At 45.8% G+C, this 23399-nt stretch overlaps 1 protein-coding gene across 2 annotated transcripts in view; it reads right to left on the reverse strand.

The window, feature by feature from the left end:
* The window catches only part of WDR48 (WD repeat domain 48), a 469392-nt gene that overhangs the window by 298168 nt on the left and 147825 nt on the right, over window positions 1–23399 (reverse strand). The window lies entirely within an intron of this gene.

Consider the following 23399-nt stretch of genomic DNA (forward strand, 5'->3'; position numbering starts at 1 on the left):
ACCTCAAAACAGAGGAGAACACAATGAATCCTTTAAGGAAGACAAAGATGGACATCCTTTATTCACAGTTAACACTGCCATGGAAAGGGAGACAGATATATATATATATATTTTTTTTAACTAAATTAGCATTTAGACCGCTCTGTCATTTGGGGATGCAAGATCATCTAGGCGCATACGATTATTCTGCACCTAATTTAGAATTATGTATGAAAAAATGACAAAGAATGCAAGCAAACGATCACAAAGCCATTATTTTATATATTTTTGCGGGTAGTTACTGCTAGTTTAACGGTGGTGGTATGTGCAACTGTGTCCTGATCTTTATAGTCGGTGTTACAACAGCGCAAATATTATTTGTACTCGTTACAGCACAACCGTATAGTTCTAAATACACCCACTAAAATTGGTAGACCCAAAAATAAACATTTTTACACAACAAAACATTTGGAAAAACTCACAAAAAAGCCATATTTGTAACTGTGTTTTGTATGTGTGACTGCTTGCATTTATAAACATTATGCTATACTTCTACCTTCTGTATCATGATGCTACGTTCAAGTAGCGGGGAGACTTGGTTAGTCTCCTGCAAAGTTTCCGTATCAATTTGATGTGGTTAAAAAAAGCACACACCGCCAGATACCCTGCTACAACCGCAGCTGCACTGCTGATGTATTGGTCTGTCCTCAGTCACACCATTACATAAAAGTGAGGCCAGGATATAAGTTACTTGTTAATGCTCTCCCTACACTATCAAAGCATGCAATTGTTATAAAGGGGATCCAACAGCAGGCCACAGATGCTGATAACGGAGCTGGAGGATAAAGAACTCGTGCACCCATCTGTCTAAATGTGATAATGGTTTATCTGATGCCTCACTTCCTCAAGGATAAACGAAAATAAACGGTGCCACTAACAAGTGACGTGCTCAGACATCCGACAATGGACTGCATTGTTAAACTATAGCATTATGTATGTATGTGGTATTTATATAGCGTGATCTTATCAATCCAGCAGGAGAGCGCTGCACAGGCTCAAAGACACAGTCAACATGTGATAGGAAGGGTAGCTGCTTTGTCTCTGCATTATTACTTTACAGCTCACCAATGTACTCGTGTGTGTAATACTAGCTCCCTGAAACCCACTGCCGAGAAATCCACGAACATTATGTGCACTTTTGTATAAGAAAGGTTTCGTTATTAAATGGAATTTATTATCACCACATATAAACCATGAACATGTTCAAAATACAAAAGAAATTAAAGACATACAGGTGAAATCAATTTATGATTGGTCAATCACAATATCATCCTCCTAATAACAAGTCCATACCTGAATGCGAACATCGCCGCCGGCCTGCGACCAGGAAGTCAGGCAGGCCGGGCGCGACAACCGGAAACAGGAAGTAGGAGGGCGGGAGCCTACCCCGCCTCCCACGGAAGAGCCGCGATTGTTTGGAGCACCGGAGCAGGCAGGAGCCTACCCTGCGCCCCGGTGCCGAAGGAGGGAGGAAGAGTCCTGCTGCCGGGCCCTACAGCTGCCGATGAGAGGAGAGCCGCCGCACGAAGGAAGCCGGTGAGTGGGGCTTCGCCTTGTTGCTGAGCTGCGAGGGCGGGGGGCATGTGTGTGTGCGCGCATGCGGCGGCGGGGGGCTGTGTATGTGTGTGAGCGTGTGTGTATGTGTCTCGGAGTCTGTGTGTATGCGTGTGTGTGTGACTGTGGGGGGGAGGGGGTGTATGTGAGCGAGTGTCTGTCTCTCTGTGTATATGCGCGCGCATGTGCACGGCGCGGGACGGAACGTGCGCATTCGCGCACCCAAATCCGGCTTTCAAGCTCGTAACACCCTCTTGTCCTTCCTTCCCCCGAGACAGGCAACTATAAGTCTCCAGCCTGGACGCATCCTTCGGATGCTAATTCCAGCCGAGACCTAAAAAGGAGGTGGAGTTAAAAAAAAAAATGGGGGCAAAATGTAGGACACTGTATAATGAAAATAGACAGGAGCATCAGAAAAGTATCAACGGGTAACAAAAACTAACAAACATTCTCTGGATCAATAAAAACAAAATGGTGCACTAAATGAAACATGGGGCCAAGAAAGCATCAGTACAATGAAAAACAAAGAGGAGCAGGAAAACGTAATCTTATTTAGCAACCATGAGACTGCGACGCATCAACTAGGCCAATAGCATTAATGAACAACTATGTTAATTTTTTCACAAAGATAGACGGTTCAGGAGGATGCCCTTGTAGGTGACAGTGCACATAACATCTTGGCTAAAAGATTGGAAGTCCTAATGTGGCGCTTACCTGACCCTGATCAGGTGGCCATTATTAAACAGACAAAGTGACAACACTAGAAACCTTTTCCATCTGGTAGAAGGCCCAAGTGGACCCTGGTATCCCGAGAGCCTTTGACCAACTGAGCTGGGGGTTACTCAAAGTTATCTTAAACAAAATAGACCTGAGAAACAAAGTGAAGATTTGGATTTTATCTAGTCATTAAACTGCTAAGGCAGCAATTAAAATAAATGGGGGTGAAGCCTAAGGAATTCGTAATCTTCAGGGGAGCTAGGTAGGGCTGCCCAAGGTCACCTCCTACTTTTTGCTCTGGTGTTAGAAACATGGGCCATAAAAATGAGAGCTCGAGAAGCATTAAAAGGAATTCTAAACGCAGGGGAGGAACATAAGCTCTATATGTTCATGGACGTCACATTGCTATTTTTGAAAGTTCCTACGCGCTCACTTTCAGCCACCTTGGAGAAGCTTTCAGAATTTGAAAAAGTATCAGGCTCTAAAGCGAACATGTGTAAGTCAGCAATCATGAACCGAACTGTCCTTCAGAGGGAAGAGGCAGCCATCTAACTTTTACCAACACGTAGACAGGAAACCTACTCAATCCTCCATCTAGGTCAGCAAATCAAGAGTACAGTAGAATGGTGGAGAAAGGCCAACTTGGCCAAGTCGCCAAAGCAATTCTATGAAGATGTGCAGAGATGGAGCCCGCTCTACATATCGTGGTTGCTTAAAATTACCAAGAGTGTTCTATATATTTCAATAACTATCTGTACCTATCCATTTAGTGGATATACAGGGGTAGGAGTTCAGAAGAACATTTTGATGTCACCCAGACAATGAGTAACAATTGCCATGCGTGGATCTAAAAAATTCTAAAGAGAAGCCCATTTGGAAATAACAGTAGAATGGGAGGCAATGGAAAACTAAAATCAATTTTGGACAGAGTAGCAGTGCGCTCCCTCTGGGACTTGGCATGGATGGAGAGATCACAACATCCCGTTACACACAACTACGATTCCCAAACAAATCAACTTTGGCGGTAGGGGGCCAAACAGCAGAATAAGGGGATCCAACAAGATTTCCTCCTCTGCACAACCCCATCCATACAAGACAATCCAGACTGCACTTGTGATTGGGTAATTTCACAAGTGGGAGGAATGGGCAGTGTAGAACCTTGGTGGACTTGTTCTATCAAGAAAAGATCAGGTCATTTCACGATTGCAAGACAAAATTCAGATATACAGAAGCAGCTAGAGTGCCGGCTGAGGCACTGGTCTCTGTGTCCCCCAAATGTTTGCGTTGTTCAGCATTTGTCCATCATTTGTTCGTTTTGCTTTTGTCACACTAAGTGGGAAAGGTATGCCCAGACGTGGGCCCAGAGCTCAAAGCTCCACTGGATTCAAGCTAGCCTGGCTGACGAGGGGTGATGCCCCGAAACTGGTCCCAGATGCTTTTTTCCGGTCCAGGTAGGGCCTGGTTTGGCAGTTCGGGCTGGACTGTTCTCATGAGTAACAGGGTCAAGACTGATTTGCACATGTCTTTGTCCAAACTGGGGTGGAGTGGTGAGCAAAAGAACAAAGTATCAAACCCAGATCTTTGTGACTAGGGGTGAATGTTTGCATTGTTCAGCATTCCGTCCATCATTTGTTCCTTTTGTCCCCCAAATGCAGCATCTACCACAAGAGATTTCACTCAATTCAAGAAGCTGGTATGAAACCATGTATTATAAAGAGGTCTCCAATCAAATATATAAAAAGTATCAACTAGTGGCATAAGACACCAATTGGCTTAGTGAGAGAAGTGGAAGGGAAGATCTAAAACTGATTTATTGATTGAGAGGATGGAAGCCCTACGCAGGTAACAATCACAATCCTCGTCAGGGTGAACCTCAAATTTCACTAAATTAACCAGTGTTTATTCCTCTGGCAGTGTGGCTGTGGCACAAAGCAGGCAGGCTTAACTTAGAGACAACGTGTAAAGTATTTATGTAGCACGCAAACAGTATCAAAGAGAAAACAAACAAGCATTAGAAATGCAATCGGGCTCGGATTTATTTGAGTTTGAGCTAATGGCATTGTAAATGCCAATGTCTTTTTGCCATGTGTTATGGAGTGTGTGCATGTGGTGTGTAGTGGAAGTATGTTGGTTGAATTGTAATTTTACCAATGGTGGCATGCTGTGCTTTATATGAATATGTTTAAAAGTAAAGTGAACCATACTGCGATTGCTTGGTGGAAAAGTGCACTGCCGGCTGGAGGTGTGTGTGCCTGGTGGAAGGGTTCACTGACGGCTGGTGGGTGTGCGCTTGGTAAAAGCGTGCACAGATGGATGATGGTTGTTGGTGTTTGTGCATGGTGAAAGCATTCATTGACGGCTGGGGGTGTGTTGTTGTGTGTGTTGTTTTCTGTGTGCTGGTGAGTGTGTGGTGGTGAGTCTGTGGGGGTGAGCCTGGGGATTGAGTGTGGTGGTGAGTGTGTTGTGTTGAGTGGTGACAAGTGTGTGGTGTTGAGAGACTGAGGTGTGTGGTTTGTGGTTTGTGTGTGCGTTGTATGTGTGTGCGTTGTATGTGTGTGTGGTGTATGTGTGTGTGGTGTTTTCTGCACACTCACACACTGCCCCGTAACATTCACACACTGCTCACCCGCACACTCCCAATGTCACCCTGCATAGTCACACACTGCTCACCCGCACACTCCCAATGTCACCCTGCATAGTCACACACTGCTCACCCGCACACTCATTCTGCACACTCACACACTGCTCACCCGCACACTCATTCTGCACACTCACACAATGTGCACCCTGACACGCTGACTCTGCACTCTACAGTCACTCTGCACTCTACAGTCACTCTGCACTCTACAGTCACTCTGCACTCTGCAGTCACTCTGCAGTCACTCTGCACTCTGCAGTCACTCTGCACTCTGCAGTCACTCTGCACTCTGCAGTCACTCTGCACTCTGCAGTCACTCTGCACTCTGCAGTCACTCTGCACTCTGCAGTCACTCTGCACTCTGCAGTCACTCTGCACTCTGCAGTCACTCTGCACTCTGCAGTCACTCTGCACTCTGCAGTCACTCTGCACTCTGCAGTCACTCTGCACTCTACAGTCACTCTGCACTCTACAGTCACTCTGCACTCTACAGTCACTCTGCACTCTACAGTCACTCTGCACTCTACAGTCACTCTGCACTCTACAGTCACTCTGCACTCTACAGTCACTCTGCACTCTACAGTCACTCTGCACTCTACAGTCACTCTGCACTCTACAGTCACTCTGCACTCTACAGTCACTCTGCACTCTACAGTCACTCTGCACTCTACAGTCACTCTGCACTCTACAGTCACTCTGCACTCTACAGTCACTCTGCACTCTACAGTCACTCTGCACTCTACAGTCACTCTGCACTCTACAGTCACTCTGCACTCTACAGTCACTCTGCACTCTACAGTCACTCTGCACTCTACAGTCACTCTGCACTCTACAGTCACTCTGCACTCTACAGTCACTCTGCACTCTACAGTCACTCTGCACTCTACAGTCACTCTGCACTCTACAGTCACTCTGCACTCTACAGTCACTCTGCACTCTACAGTCACTCTGCACTCTACAGTCACTCTGCACTCTACAGTCACTCTGCACTCTACAGTCACTCTGCACTCTACAGTCACTCTGCACTCTACAGTCACTCTGCACTCTACAGTCACTCTGCACTCTACAGTCACTCTGCACTCTACAGTCACTCTGCACTCTACAGTCACTCTGCACTCTACAGTCACTCTGCACTCTACAGTCACTCTGCACTCTACAGTCACTCTGCACTCTACAGTCACTCTGCACTCTACAGTCACTCTGCACTCTACAGTCACTCTGCACTCTACAGTCACTCTGCACTCTACAGTCACTCTGCACTCTACAGTCACTCTGCACTCTACAGTCACTCTGCACTCTACAGTCACTCTGCACTCTACAGTCACTCTGCACTCTACAGTCACTCTGCACTCTACAGTCACTCTGCACTCTACAGTCACTCTGCACTCTACAGTCACTCTGCACTCTACAGTCACTCTGCACTCTACAGTCACTCTGCACTCTACAGTCACTCTGCACTCTACAGTCACTCTGCACTCTACAGTCACTCTGCACTCTACAGTCACTCTGCACTCTACAGTCACTCTGCACTCTACAGTCACTCTGCACTCTACAGTCACTCTGCACTCTACAGTCACTCTGCACTCTACAGTCACTCTGCACTCTACAGTCACTCTGCACTCTACAGTCACTCTGCACTCTACAGTCACTCTGCACTCTACAGTCACTCTGCACTCTACAGTCACTCTGCACTCTACAGTCACTCTGCACTCTACAGTCACTCTGCACTCTACAGTCACTCTGCACTCTACAGTCACTCTGCACTCTACAGTCACTCTGCACTCTACAGTCACTCTGCACTCTACAGTCACTCTGCACTCTACTGTCACTCTGCACTCACTGTCACTCTGCACTCACTGTCACTCTGCACTCACTGTCACTCTGCACTCACTGTCACTCTGCACTCACTGTCACTCTGCACTCACTGTCACTCTGCACTCACTGTCACTCTGCACTCACTGTCAGAATGAAAAAAGGTTAGATTTGCAGGCCTTGCCCATGCATTGCATGGCGGGGGATTCTCCCCTGAGGGTGGTGCCATCGGCTTCTATATACAAACTGTACATGTATGTGACTCAACAAAACATGTGTATTTGAAGCAAGTTTAATAATGAAAGTACATTCACACCTTCATTACAACAGTGCATCGTTTAAATTATGTTTCCAGTAGAATAGGCGATCTAACTCGAGAACAAGGAACTAGAGCGCACTGCCTCACACATTCCATGTTGCAATCCAAGTGTGAAGGAAAACAACTGACCCCATGCAGACAAGGCCAATTTACTTGGATTGTTTCACATTGTAAGGATTTAACACCATATGCTCTAGTTCTGGTTAAATATCTGTGCTGACAATTTCTGGACATAAAATCTTGAAACATGGCGTGATATGAACAATACATATATGCAGATGTAAATAGTGTAATATGCTATTTATTGCCGCTGCTGAGTGTCGAGCAGGGCCTTGGCTCATGGAAGGCGAAGCCTCGGATGGGTCATAATGCCCCTCCCCCTCAACAATATTAATAAATAACATATTACACTAAGCGGATGTTCACATATAGTTTGTGTCTGCATTTCATCTGATGTGGTTAGAAACAAAGAAATTTGACAGTAATCAGAACACAATGGTTTAAATCAATGCAGTGAGATCAGATCTCCATTACTAGGCCTTGTGAGTGGGGGAGGGGTTATTTCCATTTGTAAATTCTAGAAAGCAACCTGTGAGTAATTAAGCATTGTTTTCTAAATTCGCCTAAGCCATACTGTAGTAATAAACGTCTGACTCCGTTTTCGATTGGTAAACTTGTTCTAAATAACCTTAGCAGGCCACATTTATTTTTAATTGCCTGACAAATGCAAAATGTAATATGCAGTTTATTAGCAATTAGTGGCAAGGGAGTGGCAGCATGACCCACTGGAGGAATCATTAGTTCCAGGGAGGGGCCATGGTAGGTAAGAGGCAAACTCATTCTTAAGTGAATGATATTCCTCCAGCCTTCCGTCAACAGTGAAAATATTGAACAAATTACACTATACGCATGCGTATATATAGTATAAATATATTTATTCTTTAGGGATTTTAAAAGGCATTGCTACTGTCATTCTGGTATTTTATTTTATTTTATTTCTAGAAAAAGAATTATTAGTCTGGGTATGTAAATATATCTGTTCCAAAATACATTGGCTGTTGCTATCAGTGGGCTAACGTGGTGCAGCGGAAATGGGAATGAAAGGGGCACTTTTAAAATAATATACAAAATAAAGCAACCATCTCCCTTCCCGTCCTGTGCATTTCAGTGACACTGGAAATCGAGGGGCTTACTTACAAGCCCCTTTGCGCCGCCCGTACGTCACTTTCCCCATATTAAAAGTGACGCACCACGGCGTAAGAGGTTTGTACATACGCTGTTCGAGCAGTCCACCAGTGGGGCTGAGGCGGGGCGCGCGCTCCTCGCCTCTCCACAGTCGGACCTCTCGGGCGCCATATCTCATGTACGCAGATCCCAGACTCGAGGAACTCCCTCCAAAAATATTTCCCCGGAGCAACAGCAGCAAAAAAAAAAAAAAAGAATGAAAACATTATGTAACATTATGTGAGCGCTCCTCCAGTCACGGCATTCCTTCTAGTAAGCTTTGAGACTCGATGCCAAAATAACACTGGCGAGTTAATAACAAGAACTGGAGCCGTAGCCGGGGGCCGGTGACCAGAACCGTCACCGCCGCCGCCGCCACAGCCCACCACAGCCCGGCGGCAAAGGAGAGAGCGGAGTGCAGCAAGCGGTAAGCGGAGATCATATCAACACTCGTCCCCGCCACAACCACCGCTAACTGTCCGCCGCGGCCGTTCTCCCGCCAAGCAAGCCAAGCGGTGCAACTCGGTGAGCAGTGAACGGCCCCCCACCTGTAGCTACCTGTAGCTGCCGGCAGCATCACAGAAAAGGAAGCTGCGCGCAATGAGCGCTGCAGATTTGTGAACGCGCCCGGCCATCTGGATTCACTAACGGAGGCACCCTGACAGCTCCTAATTATAATTAATGTACTTCTTTGCGCGAGCACGCACGAAATATGCCTCAAAATGGCGGAACAAAACTACATTTACCCTATCACTTCAAGCCTATTAAAAAGAAAACACAAGGAAGACGAATCACTGACCAGATGACAGAAAACGCTAAGGAATGTCTGGAATTTCTCTCTCCAAGGCCCTCTTCTTTTTTTTCTCCTTTAACATTAGTTCTCTAACTCCTCCCCTTCAGGGGGAGGAGTCCGAGCCCTAAAAAGGAGAAAAATCTCAAACCACTTCGGAAAAATAAAGTACATTTTAATTAATAAAGTGATACCGGAATAATAAAAATCCAATTTATAGGACAAGTGAGATTAAATGTGAAAGTTTTTAGTGAAAATACTGCCTAAAAGCACAAAGCACCACCGCAAGTCTTCTGGTCATACTACACATGGGGTAAATCTCAAGTTGGAGTTCGGGTCGGATGCAGGAAGCAGGCTAGTCCCGCTAAAAAGTTACCTTCAAAGTCCGGCGGGAGGAGTTCCGGTCATGGTGGAGGAGGATGAGCATCATGGACAGTTATCGCAGTAGTGCAAAGAGCAGGTTGGGTGTCGCGGGCGGTCATCTTTGTAGACTGAAGAGCCGTTCAAGCATCATGGATGGTCGTTTCTGCACCTTTGCACTGGTGGTCGTTGAGGGCGGTTGTTGCTGTAGCACGAAGTGCCAGGCTCGCGTTGCCAGACGTCATGGACGGTTGTTGTTGGTGGTGCGAAGAGCAAGTCTCAACGGAGGTTTGCGTTAGTGGCCATCGCGGGGGCAGATTCTTGGTGCAAACTGACTCCTTCACGGTCGTGAGGAGCTCAAACCTCAGAACTTTCACCTTTTCTTTGAGAGGAGTACACTGCAGTGCCAGCCAGGGGTCTAGGACCTAGGGAGCCACGTCTTGGGAATCCCAGACTCACTCCAGCAGAGGCCCGCTGCAGCAAGTTGCAGGGAGGCCTTTGATGCTTGTTATGTCCATGTCTCTCACACAGGAGGTCAGCCAACTGACCCCTGGAGTCCCTTTGGGTAGCCTTGGATGAAAGCAAGCAAATTCAGTATTCCTTCTCAGATAGAAAGAAGTCCCTCAAGCAGCAGGGTAGTCCTTCTTTAACTTCCACAGGTCCTGAAGTGGCTCGGTACTAGATGTCCAACATTTATACCTCTGTGTATGCAGGGTTTCCTACCTCCATATCTGGTTCTGGGAAGATCCCTGTCCCTTCACCTGTCAAGGCTCCAAACGGTCTGTGGGAAACAAATGGCAAGGCTGGCCGGGTGTCATGTTAGCCCATCCTGCCCACACCTCAGCCCCCCTCGTTTTACTTTCAGAAAGTAATACACAAACCCAAAAAGCAGAGCCATTCACAGTCATATGACCCAGGACACTGGTAGAAGGCACAAGTGGTTGGGACAAGAAAATGACAATTTTCTTAGTGGCATTTTCAGAAGTGGGACTTAAAATCAGAACTTTACCATTAAAGAGGATTTTAAATTACAATTCATTTGAGTGTTAAGAGTAGATTCCTACCTACTCCCAATCTAAAATTATCACAAATTGCATCTAATAAGGTAATCCACTATCAGTCAAAGGGAGAGATAGGCTTACAACACAAAAACTAATTTAGGAGTGTTTCACTACCAGACCATATAAAACTAAAGTACACAGATTCTACTATTTACATACAGTGCACCCTGACCTCTGGGTTACCCGGGTCTACCGTAGAGATGACATGTATTTAGAAGGATGGTTTATGTCTGGCAAAAGCTTTATTTTGCCAGATGGAAACAGCTGTGTACGAACTGCACTACAGGTTGCAGTGGAAGGCCTGAGACATGTTTTAAAAGACTACTTTAGAGGGTGGCACAATGAATGCCGCAGACTCTCAAACAGCATTTAATTTACATGCCATGAGTACATGTAGTATCATTTAATATTGACTTACAAATAAACTAAATGTGGCAATGTTGGGTAATGCAATTTTACCATGTTTGAAGTAAAAAGCACAAACACTTTAGCACTGATTAGCAGCGGTAAAGTGCACGAGTCCTATGGCCAACAAAAACGATTTCAGCCAAACAGGAGGAATCAAAGTTTTCCGGGGGGGGGGGGGGGGGGGGGGGGGATACAAGCCACAGATGTCAGGTCGAACAGGATATAAAGACATCAGAAAAGAATGGGAGACACTGTGGTCAGTGCACCTTGGCTAAGTGGCAGGTTTATACAGGCAAAGCTTGTCCAAATAAATGGGCCAAGATATGGCAGCATTGGTTGAATCTGACACGGTAATACATAGCAGACCAAGTTGAGGAGTACATTTAAGACTAGAAATACTGTTTAAAGTCATATAAAGGCTTAACCACACGTCTTCAGTTAGGAATTATACATGAGTAATAGTACCACCAAGTAAATTAACTACACAGTAAAGGTAAATATTACAAATAATTAAAAAAACTAAATAAAAAACTGCGGTTGACCACCCAAAATGGGGTTACTTTGCAACAGCTGGTCTATGCATTGTGGTTGTCTTTGGTTCACTGTATTTTTCTGTTTAGGCTTTGGTTTTGGGTTGCATTGCAAACATGTGGTGTTCACCTGCTTATTTATCCCCATGTCATGGCTGCTAAGGGGTCAGTGAAGGAGTGGGATTTTTCCATCTAGCACTTTTTAACTTAATTGGGAATAGTAATGTGTATTTTAAGTTCAAGGATCGAAGGGCCCACTCTGTTTACAGAAATGAATGTGTTTGTAGCTGTTGCACTACTACAGTGAAGTCTGGAAAGAGCAATAACTTACTATCGTTTACCATGTCGCACCACTATGAAGTGATATTTGTAAACTACAGTCCTCAACACCTTTAACTGAGGAGAAGGAGGACCACCACAGATGTTGGAGGGCTTATAGCTTCAGAAGGGACCCTGTGTGCTGGTTCCATTTTGAAGAATCTGGAGAGGTTGCCCAGAGCTACCTGGGAGCTGAACCACTCTTCAAGGTACAATCTCATACTGGGACATTTGGTTTTTTCATATCAACAATCCTCACATTATTTCTTCTGGAGCACACCTGCGTGCCCTCTGCCCTATATTCTGAGAAGTACTGGGAGTTCTGTCACTTTACCAAGCAAGTCCATCACTGAGGGTTGCATTGACGTCAGCACCATTTTTTCAGTTACAATGGCGAGGAACTTTTGTTGGTCTGACCTTAGGGGGAGTGAGATTTGTCGCTACTGTATCGATTTTATGTTCACAGACTTTATGCGATTCCTAAATGGCCATCTGGCGAGAGACCAGATTGTCAAAGCGTGGTATCCTCTTGTATATCTGTCACAGTTCAGGGTTGGAGCACCTCTGTTGCCTGCTGAGATATAATCAGGGAGGACAAATGGGGTTTCGAAGATCTTGGGGTCTCCATAGTAGCTATGTGTAGCTGGATGAATGGGTGAGGGGATGGATGGATGGATGGATGAATGATCAAAGGCAGAAATGCAACAGTCTCTGCTTTACGTCCCAGGGACAACTGTGTTCATTTGTATTCCTCCCCAGTGCACTCTAGTGCTAGTACCTCACCAAGTACACCATTTCTATCAGAATTACTCACATGAGGGGTCACTGTACTTCTACCAGTGTCGATCTCCATGTGTCTCTTGGGCCAGTTGCTTGTTCCAGTCATCCACAAAGTGTCATCAACTCCTCTCCTCTAGGGTACACCAGTGTTCCACAAAGCTAAGAAACTCCAATATCAATCAATCAATCAGGGGTTGTAAAGCATGCTACTCACCAGTGAGGTGTCTCAAGGCTCGGGTGGGACGGGGGAGGGGGAAGAAGCGGCTCCGGATCAGTATAAGAGCCAGGTCTTGAGGTCCTTCCTGAACGTGTGTAGGGTTGGGGACCGTCTGATGTTTACAGGGAGCTCGTTCCAGGTCATGGCTGCAATGTATGTTCCTTGCAAACTTCGTCAGGGAGGCCTGACACCTCCGTATCGAATGTAAGCTTTCCAACTATTGGCATAGGCCACAGGAGAGGTGGGGAAGGTTGAGGGGTTAGATTGGGCTATGGGGGCTAATGGGGTGGGCGGGACAGTCACCTGTGCACCAACCCTCATACAGGCCTCTACATTATGCTGTACAAAATAGCGGCCATTCATTCTTCTGTGCAGGCGACCACTTTAGGGGTAAGTGCCTCGGCTACAGCAGTCTCTGACAACCAAGGACGGACAGTGTCTTCTCTTGTACACACGTTTTGCCGCCAACGCACAGTTCAAACACTGCACCATATAAAGGTGCTCCGGGCTTTTGTACCGACCTCCTAGACCAGAGTTAGCTCTCTCCCATTCAATTCTCACCTTTCTGCATTTGCGGTGCTCTGCAGAAGATCTAGATTTATGCAAGTTCATTGACAGACATGTGGGAAATACTGGGATTACTCCTCGCCTGGTGGTGGATGCTCACACCCCAGTGCAGACAATCACCTCAGAGTGATTTCCACTGCTTCTGTGCCTTAAACCTTTTTCTGGTTCTCTCTCCTGTGGATGCTTCACCGTCTGCTCTCTGAGAATCAGGTTCCACCCTCCAGATGCCAGTGCCCTGGCCAGCACCTCTACTCAGGAAACCAGGATTGGAACTCACACCCACCTACGCATGCACCAATTAATCTGCTGCTCCCAGCGAGCCTTGGCACTAGGCAGTTTACAGAAAAGGGTGTTTCTTCTCACTTTCGAACACTCCCTTCAAGACAGTGAGCTCAGCATGCTTGTGCCAGCTTCTGTGTGAGACCAGTCTGCCCTCTTACCTAGTCACACTGCCAGAAAGGGTGTTTCTTCGCACTTTCGAACACTCCCTTCAAGACAGTGAGCTCAGCATGCGTGCACCAGCTTCTGTGTGAGACCAGTCTGCCCTCTTTCCTAGTCACACTGCCAGACCTCAAAAGGTTTTTCCTGATGTCAACTGACAAATTTGATTTTTTCAGAGTTTAGGAGATATGTGTCAACTAAACCAGGGCCAACGTTGGAGGTCAAGATCTCTGTATCCAGGATGTGAAGACTTTACATTCTTTTACTTATTTCACAGCAACTACTAAAGGACTTGGGGGCACATGCAAACCATTTTGCAATCGCAAATTGTGCAAATCGCAAAAATCGGCCGTTTGCGACCACAAAATGGCCTTTTGAGATTCATGTACCTTTTTTGCAATTCAGGAAATCGCAATTTTTGGGGATTCCCTTAATTGCGAATGCAGTTAGGGAATCGCAAATTGCAATCCCCAAATTGTGATGCATTATGCAATCGCAAATTGCGTTTTTGCAATTTAAAAATCGCAAATTACCACCAACTTCAATTTGGAATATCCATTTTTCAAAGTGCATTGTGGTGCACACACAAGCCATTAGGCCAGGTGTGTGCACCACAAGAGCATATCTACCTTTTTTGGGGGTGCATTGAATGAATGAATATAAAACTTTTAAAGCGCGAACTTAGCCCGAAGGCATCAAGGCGCTGCAGACAGGGTCAGTATATCAAAGTTCACAAATTACTAAAACTCAAGGTTTAAGGGAGATGAGGACTGGAGCAAGAGAAAAGCCAGGTCTTCAAAGATTTCCTAAAGGCAGAATGTAGTTCCAAATTAGAGATTGAGAGAGAAGCAGATTCCAAAAAGTGGCACCCAACAGCGAAAAAGCCCCCCCCCCCCATATCTGGCTTTCCTGAACCTAGCAACTGTTACCCAATTCCTAGCAGCAGATCTCAGATTCCTGCTCGGAATATAACGGTGAAACAGTTTATTAATGCCTTCAGCACCCTTGTTGTGCAAGGCCTTGTGTACCATACACAGTGCTTTAAAAACAATTCTCCTCCCCAGCGGGAGCCATAGAAGGCTCTTAATGGTGGATGAGATGGCATGAAATTTAGGGAGACCCATCAACAGCCTAGCAGCTGCATTCTGCACTAGTTGGAGTCGATGCAAAAGCCCCCCATTTATTCCTAAATAAAGGGCATTGCAATAATCTAACCTAGATACCACAAGGGCAACCACTGCCTGTTTCCGAGCTGAAACAGAGAGAAAAGGAAAAATGTCCCTAAGAGTCCTTAGCATCCCAAAGCAGGTTGCGACGGTTCTATTTATTTGTGATTTTAATGACAGAGAGGAGTCGACAATAATGCCTAGATTCTTGGCACTTAGACAGGGATCAGGGCAGGCTCCTAGAGAAACAGGCCACCAGGCATTTGACCAAATATCAAGCTTGTCTCCAAAAATGATAACCTCAGTTTTATCCCCATTGGGGTGTTAGGCATTAGGGTGGCCTTTTGGCCCCCTTGCACACTTCAAAGTGCATGCGCAATTTGCGAGTACCTATTTGGTACTTGCAAATTGCGCATGGAAACCCAATCATTCTTATGGGCCTCTAGGCCCATAGGAATGAATGGGAAGCCATTCCTTAATAGGGAATCGCAATTTGCGAGTCGCAATTAAGGAATGTGTAGGAATCGCACTTTGTTTTGCGATTTCTACATGCATAAAGAATTGCGATTTCTAAATTGCGATTCCTTAAAAATCACCATCTAGGAATCGCAATTCCTTACTTTGATGCACGTGGCACTAATTTCTTTTTCTATCCTACGAGGTAGTGAAAGATGAAAAAGTGATATGGTGTTGGATCTCATGCATATTCTGATTTCCGAACTTAGGCAGGGTTTAGATGAAACCATACACCATTTGAACCCACTGGATGCAAGGAATGTATTATGCTAGTATAAGATCAGAACTTTCCTTTCTAAAATTTCAGAATGAGGAGGGAGGGCTGAAGTGAAGGGTCAACTCTATGATTTAAAGACAGAATTTGTGGACAGCAGAACAAAGATCAAAATCCTCCCAACCAATGTCAAAAGTTTGTTTAGATATCCAAGTGGTGACAGCAATGAGATCTCATTTACTTTGCTTTCTCCTAATTATAGAGATGGAACATCGTGACACCAACACATGCGTGGCAAATGTGTTAATATACAAACTTTCAGAGTATTATTCAGCCACTATTTCAAGACAAATTTCAATATTAGCAAAAAGTGTGGTGGGATGTACTAATAGGGTGGTTGTCAATCCACAAAACTATTCACAAGTGGGGCAGGCACCAAATTAATCTGACACACGTTAAGTGCCTTTTCATTTCAATCCTGGTAAAAAAGATCTTTGAACCAAAATTAAGTTCTCGGGTAGTGCTACTGTACATGAAACAAAACTATTGGGCAACTAAAGTGTATACTTTCAAAAGGTTCAGAGTTCATGGACGTCCTTATTGTGTTTCGCGTAGGGGTCATGGATTTCAATGTGCACATTTATAACTCAATATAAGAAAAAGGTCTCTCTTCCTCACATATGGAACTACTTCTGGCCTTCCCAACTAGTGAGAATCAATGACTTGGAAAACACACTCAAGTGGACAAGCTATCTGTTAATGATCAATTGCTTATGAGTGGCAAGGATAATGTTACTTAGCCAGTAAGCATCTGTTCTTGGCATGTAGAGCTGTAGATTCACATGCTTTGCATACACCTGCCATCTAGTGTTCGGTCCGGATGTTTGCAAGTTGTTTTTGTTCGAAGAAGTCTTTGTCACGAGGTAGATGACTCCTCCTTTCGGTGATAGTGCGCATGGGCATCAACTCCATTGTTAGATTTTCTCGCAGAGGGTGAAAATGTATTTATTTATTTTAAACATTTATAGAGCGCGGCTGTCGCCTTGCAGGCATCCTGGCGCTAAACAGAGAGTAACTCCGTAGAGGGGGAAAGGTAGGGAGATGAGAACGAGTGGACTGAATAGATGGTTTAAACGAAAGTTGAGGAGAGGGGGTAAAGTAAAATAAAAATAAGATAAGGTTTAGGGGAAGAGCCAGGTCTTAATGCGTTTTCTGAATGGGAGGAGTAGCGGTATTTGATGAATATCTAGGGGCAAACTATTCCATAGTTTTGCCGCTGCAACTCCAAAGGATCTTCCCCCAGTCCTGACCTTGTTGAATCTTGGGACTGAAACAAGGTAGGCTGAGGCTGAACGGAGGGCTCTAGTAGGAGTGTACCAAGTGAACATTGCTTGCAAGGGTATGGGTCCGGCTCCGTGTACAGCTTTGAACACAAGACAAAGTGCTTTGAACGCCACTCGTTGCTTCAGAGGGAGCCAGTGCAGTTCAGCTAAGGCCGCAGTGGCCGAGGATCTCCTTATCCAGCCAAGAGCTAATTTGGCGGTGGCCGTCTGGACCCTTTGGAGTCGGTCTAACAGAACAGCTGGGGACTCAAGTAGCAGAGCGTTACAGTAGTCAAGGCGACTAAGAATAGTACACCTGACTACCAACGCTCGAGCTTGAACCGGAAGGAGTGGCATAATCTTGCGAAGTGAGCGAAGAAGGCCCGAGCAGGTAGACACTGTTCTCGCTACCTGTGTCTCCATGCTAAGTTTGTTGTTTATCATAACTCCCAGGTTGCGGACAGTAGTCACCGGCTGTGGTTTTTCTGGAGCCTCTGGGGGCCAGAAATCGATTGGGAGCGGGCGGGGAATCTTACTTCCTGCGCAAAACAACACCTCTGTTTTGGCAGAGTTAAACTGTAGGGAGTTGTTATGCAGCCATCTAGCGGTGTCTCTCAGGCAGTCATGAAATGATTCTAGAGGAATCGATTCTGCCCCATCCCAAGAGAAAATGAGCTGTGTATCGTCTGCGTAATTTATTGTTTTTAGCCCATGGGATTTTATTAATGTGACCAGAGGTTTTAGGTAAACATTAAAAAGAATGGGGCTGATGGACGAGCCTTGGGGCACCCCATGGAGCACAGAGGAGAAGGCAGATTGGAAAGGGGCAAGGGACACAGCCTGCTTCCTATCTCCAAGATAAGACTGGAACCAAAGCAGGGCAGTACCATCAACCCCAGACTCCCTTAGTCTTTTCATCAGAATCACGTGGTTGACCGTGTCGAATGCGGCAGACAGGTCCAGCAAGATCAGAGCTACTGCTTGGCCCCTGTCTGCACGCATACGAAGATCTTCCATGGCCGTTAGGACAGCTGTTTCAGTCCCATGCTGTGGGCGAAAACCAAATTGAATGTCGTCCAGCATGTGATTCTGCTCCAGATGTGTGGAGAGACAGGAGCTCACCCAGCGTTCGGCAATCTTTGCCGGGAAAGGCAAAAGGGAGATAGGCCGGTAATTTGATAAGCATTCGGGGTTCAGAGAGGGTTTCTTCAGCAGCGGGGTGATGAGAGCCTGCTTCCAGAGCGTCGGAACGAATCCGCAATGCAAGGATTGATTACAGATCTTCCGAATGGTATCAAAGAGTACTGGTCCAAACAGTTTCCATATTTTTGGAGGCAGAGGATCGAGAGGGGAGCCCGAAGTGATCCCCTGTGTCAGTCTCACAAAGTTCATTTCTGGGATAGAGGGAAAATCCCGCAGATGTACCAAGTTCTCAAGGTTTGTAGACTCGGAGTTAGGGAGGAGAGTCCCGGGGGTATTGGGGCTGTCCAGTGAGGGGGAGGTGTTGAGACTATGGATAATGGTCTCAATTTTATCATGAAAAAACTGTGCGAGATTATTACAGAGTGCTTGTGTCGGAAGGGTTGTTTTTTTTTGCGCAGACAGGGTGAATGAGGTTATTGAGAATCTGAAAGATGCTCTTTGAACTATTAGCAGCATTAGTTATGGTAGAGCAGAAGTAAATAGACTTATTTTTAGCAATTTGGGATTTGTATTCCTGAAGTTTCGTTTTCCAAAGGGATTTGTTTATATCGGTATAGCCTTGCCTCCATTTCCTCTCGGCCTTTTTACAGGCAGTTTTGAGAGTTTTCAGAGAATCATCAAACCAGGGGGCAGAAGGTCTGCCCTTAGGTTTGCATCTTTTTAAGGGAGCATAGGAATCAGTCGTGGAAGAAATTTTTGTACAGAAGGCCTCATAATTGCCTTCTACCGAATTGGCGGAAGAAAAGCTGTCTTGCACCTGGAACACAGCATCGGTGGTGCTCAGCCTTTCCAAAGCTTTCCAATCTCTGTACCGAAATTCAGAGAAGGTGCTGTGTGCCGGCGGTTTAGTCCCTTTAGTAGTGACTAAGAATTTGAGGAGAGCGTGGTCCGTCCAGGCCATACGCAGAATCTCATTCAGGTGTACTAATAAGGGGGTGGAGAAAATGAGGTCAAGTATGTGACCTGCTTTATGGGTGGGTTCTTTGACCAGTTGATGGAGTCCTACGCTTTCACAAGAAAGCAGGAGGTTGTGCAGTCCGGTATCAAGACTACCGTTTGGCCAGAGATTGAAATCCCCTAAGATGATCAACTTACTGTGGGAGATCGCCATATTTGTAAAGGTGCTGAGTAGTAATTGCTGTTGTTGAGAGCTAAAGAACCCTGGAGGGCGATAACAAATAATGGCCGTGAACGTGGCTCCAGTGAGACAGTCAATGGAGAGGCCAAAGAGCTCGATCTCAGCGACCGGATCTAAGTCTAGGATGTTGATCCGCCATGATGCTCTGTGAATAATGCCAACTCCGCCACCTCGGCCTTTCGGTCTAGGAAGATGCAGGATTTTATAGTCCTGGGGGCAGGCCCAGTCTAATTCGACGTCACAGTCGACGTGAGTCCATGTCTCAGTAAGAAAGAGAACATCCAAATGATGGTTATCAATAAGTAATTGTATTTCGTTCGCATGCTTAGGCAGGGATCTAACGTTAAGAAGGCCTCCAAGCCTCCAAGGAACATGCCCCCACTGGTGAAATCATGCAAAGGGTAGGCATTGTCAGTAAAGATAAGGTGGCCTTCGTGCGCAGACTCTCTCAGACTAAGCAATGTCTCACGAGTATACAGCGGGGGGTGGGCACTAGGATTTATGAGTGATTGATCAGAGTGGACCGCGTCACTCGCGTCCAGATCGCGGACGAGCGCAGACGAGCTTGCCTTAAGCGCGCCTTCGGCGCGCCATCATCGCGCCCGCTGCGCTCGTCCGCTGCGCTTCCGGAAAGGACTCATATTATATAGAGGAAGTCCTGGGCGTAAGTATCGGGCGTGGCCGACCGAGGGAGGCGTGTCTCGTGGCTTCCCTCAGCACGATAATGGCGCCAAAAACGAGCGTTTTTGGAAGGAGCAGCGCTCAGGCAGCTGCTTGATGGTGGTTTAGGTGAGTGCCAGGAGGTCAGTGCACAAGTAAAATCACAGTATTACAATTTTTAAAAGAACTTAAAATTACGAAGCAAAGCTCCCGGCTTTCCGCCTCAGGAGTAGTCTCAGTAAGATAGTGCCGCGCTAGTAGTCAGCGCGCACTATTTGTACCTGTGGGGGGGCGTGGCCGACCGAGGGGGGCGTGTCTCGTGGCTTCCCTCAGCACGGTAATGGCGCCAAAAACGAGCGTTTTTGGAAGGAGCAGCGCTCAGGCAGCTGCTTGATGGTGGAGTTAGTATGTGTAGAATAGAGATGTCCATGCGTATGAATGTGAATTAAGAACTACAACAACAACAGGAATCCATGGTGGTGGGTGGCTACATGTGAATCTACAGCTCTGCATGCGAAGAACAGATGCTTACTGGTTAAGTAACATTCTTCGTTCGAGGCACGCGAGCTGTACATCATATGTTTTGCATAGACTATACAGCAGTAAACTCCCAAAGCGGTGGCTAACCTGTAGTGGTTGTAGTTGTTTGAAACCGTGTTTTAAGTACTACTTGGCCTACATTTGTCATACTAACACATCTACATAATAGTGTTTGGTGAATGTGTGCGGTGTTGGCCATGTTGCTGCCTTACAAATATCAGCTATGGGTATATTTCCCAAGAAGGCCATAGCAGCCCCTATTTGTAGAGTAGAATGCGCTGTAGGGGGTACAAACAAAGTTCTCTTTGCTTTAACATAACATGTTAGGCTACATTTTACAATAGATCTTGCAATACCAGAATTACATATAGGATTTCCCTTGTGAGGTGGAGAAAAAGCAACAAATAGTGGCTTTGTTTTCCTAAATTCTTTTGTTCTTTCTATGTAATAAAGTATAGCACATCTAAAATCAAGTGTGTGTGTGTGTGAGAAGAGTTTGTTCTGCTACAGAATCAGGTTGAGGAAAGAGCACAGGTAACTCAAAGGATTGATTGATATGAAAAGCAGAAACTACTTGAGGGAGAAATTTAGGATTGGTATGAAGAACCACTCTACCTTTGTGAAGTTGAAAGAAAGGCGCTTGTATAGGGAAGAGGAAGAGGAAGTCGTCCTCGAGGTCGATCTGTAAGTCTGATCCGGAGTGAGGCGCAGCTGAAGCCAGCTCTTCCTCTGCCCCCGATACCTCTGCTTGCTCGGAATCCTCGCTGAAGAGGTCCAGTGTGACATCCAACCGCTGCATCTCTCGACGTCAAGCCAGACTATCACAGAGAGTTTTCTTTGATCTGAAGGATCGGTACACGTCGCAGTCTTGCTCCTTGTGCTCAGAGGACAAACACAAATTACACACCGGATGAGAGTCCGCACGCAGATATTTCACGTGGCACAGGGGCCAGAATTTAAATGGAGTCCGTTCCATCGAAGAGGAGCTGAACGGACCTGGATGGGTCGGAAGGCTGACAGCAGATCATCCGGTCGTAATGTCGGTCTTGAAATTCGAATCGAACAGCGCAAGAGAAAGCATGTTCGAAAAAAATACCGTAGAGGTAGAGAGTGGTATGCGCCACGGGAGAACAAGAGGATCGACTCCAGAGCGCAGCAATACCTGTCTGAACCTGATGGCGGAAAAAAACAATCTAACAATGGAGTCGACGCCCATGCGCAAAAGGAGGAGTCATCTACCTCGTGACTGGAAAGATTTCTTCAAACAAAAACAACTTGCAAACGTCCGGATACAACACTAGATGGCAGGAGTATGCAATGCATGTGATCTACATACAGCTCACATGCCTACCGACTGGGAGGCGGGTCTGTACTTGAAACAGCTACAAAAAGCCACAGTATCCATCATTAGAATGTGGAATGCTGTCACTGATACGGATGCAGTGATACGTTGACTAAATTCAATTCCCTGTGGGTTGGGAAGGCAGTAGGTAAGGTCATTGGATTAGAGGGCCTTTGGCAACAGATCTACTTGTTATTTCCATGATGGGGGGGAATAGCATGGCAGGGGGCTATGAAGATGTTGGACTAGCTCAGGTATGATGTGGAATGGTGTCATCTCTTAACTGCATAGATATTACAGTTCAGACTTCTACAGTACAACACTGACTGGGATTAAATACCCAGATTACTGATGTGTCAGGGCTAGAATATTGATGTGGGGGCAAGTTAAAGGCCTGTACAGTGCTGTTGAATAACAAACTTAAGTTAAAAGGTAAGGTGACCTGGAGGACTTGAAAGTAACTGAGAAGAGGTATTGAAGCATCTAACGGAAATGGCAATTGAGACCTGCCTTTGATTAATTCAGATCTAAATAAGGCCTAGTATAACAGAAACAAGCTGCAACTCAGGGGCCTAGCCTCAGATCGGACTGGTCACTGGTACAACTGCGAGGGCATGGCACTTTTCTACACACCATTTGGAAACGTGTTGTAATTTAGGCCAACTGGATAAGGTTGATCCCGGTGTTTTTCACTATATTGGCAAAAGTGACTCACCCCGCCCCCAACACCACAAATGCCATGCTGGGCAATCTGTAGCTGCTGAGGCATAATCTGGCAATTTCTATTGGCTCCGAGGGAGGCATATTCAGATGTAGCTCAATAACGGGTAAGCACCATAAAGTCACAAATAAAAGATGGTAAATGGAGAATGGACTGGTACACTGCTCCTGAGAGTTGGTGATGTCCATATAGGTTTGTCAAAATGTGGGCCCTGGCAAAGTATGAGCAAGCGTAGCACCTTTGGGAGGGGTTATGCCCAGCTCTCCGACTCTCTGCTCCTGCATTATTACAAATGTGATAAAGAAAATAAAAGGGACTTCTTCAAACCTACACACCAACCGACATAGGCATGTGGGTGCCATTTATATCTTCGCCATGATGTTGCTCTACTAATTGACACAGGTGCAATGATTATACAAAATATTTATATTAAGCAGTTTATCTAGTACAATACATTTTCTTTCAGAACACTGAAGTTCCAGTTTGTAGACCCTTATAAATTTGTCAATGTACGACTGAAGGACTATGGAAGATCTCTTTTAAAAAACATGCAGCTTACCAATCATGCAGTGTCCAGGATACCACAATGGTGAAATAAAATGAGCCAGGCTTGTATTGTATTGGCGTTTATACAGAACTTTCCTAAACCTTTATGAGGCCATAAGCGCTTTCAGATTCTTAAGAGGTTGCTCTATTTTTGGGCATGGTCGGTAAAGTGTATTTTTGGTCTATGTGAGAAGATATTTTGGTTATATGCATGAGGTTTGGAGACTGTGCTCTAATCGGGTCATGGTGAACGAGC

The sequence above is a fragment of the Lissotriton helveticus genome, chromosome 10 (genome assembly GCF_964261635.1).
Source record: "Lissotriton helveticus chromosome 10, aLisHel1.1, whole genome shotgun sequence".
Classification (NCBI taxonomy): Eukaryota; Metazoa; Chordata; class Amphibia; order Caudata; family Salamandridae; genus Lissotriton; species Lissotriton helveticus.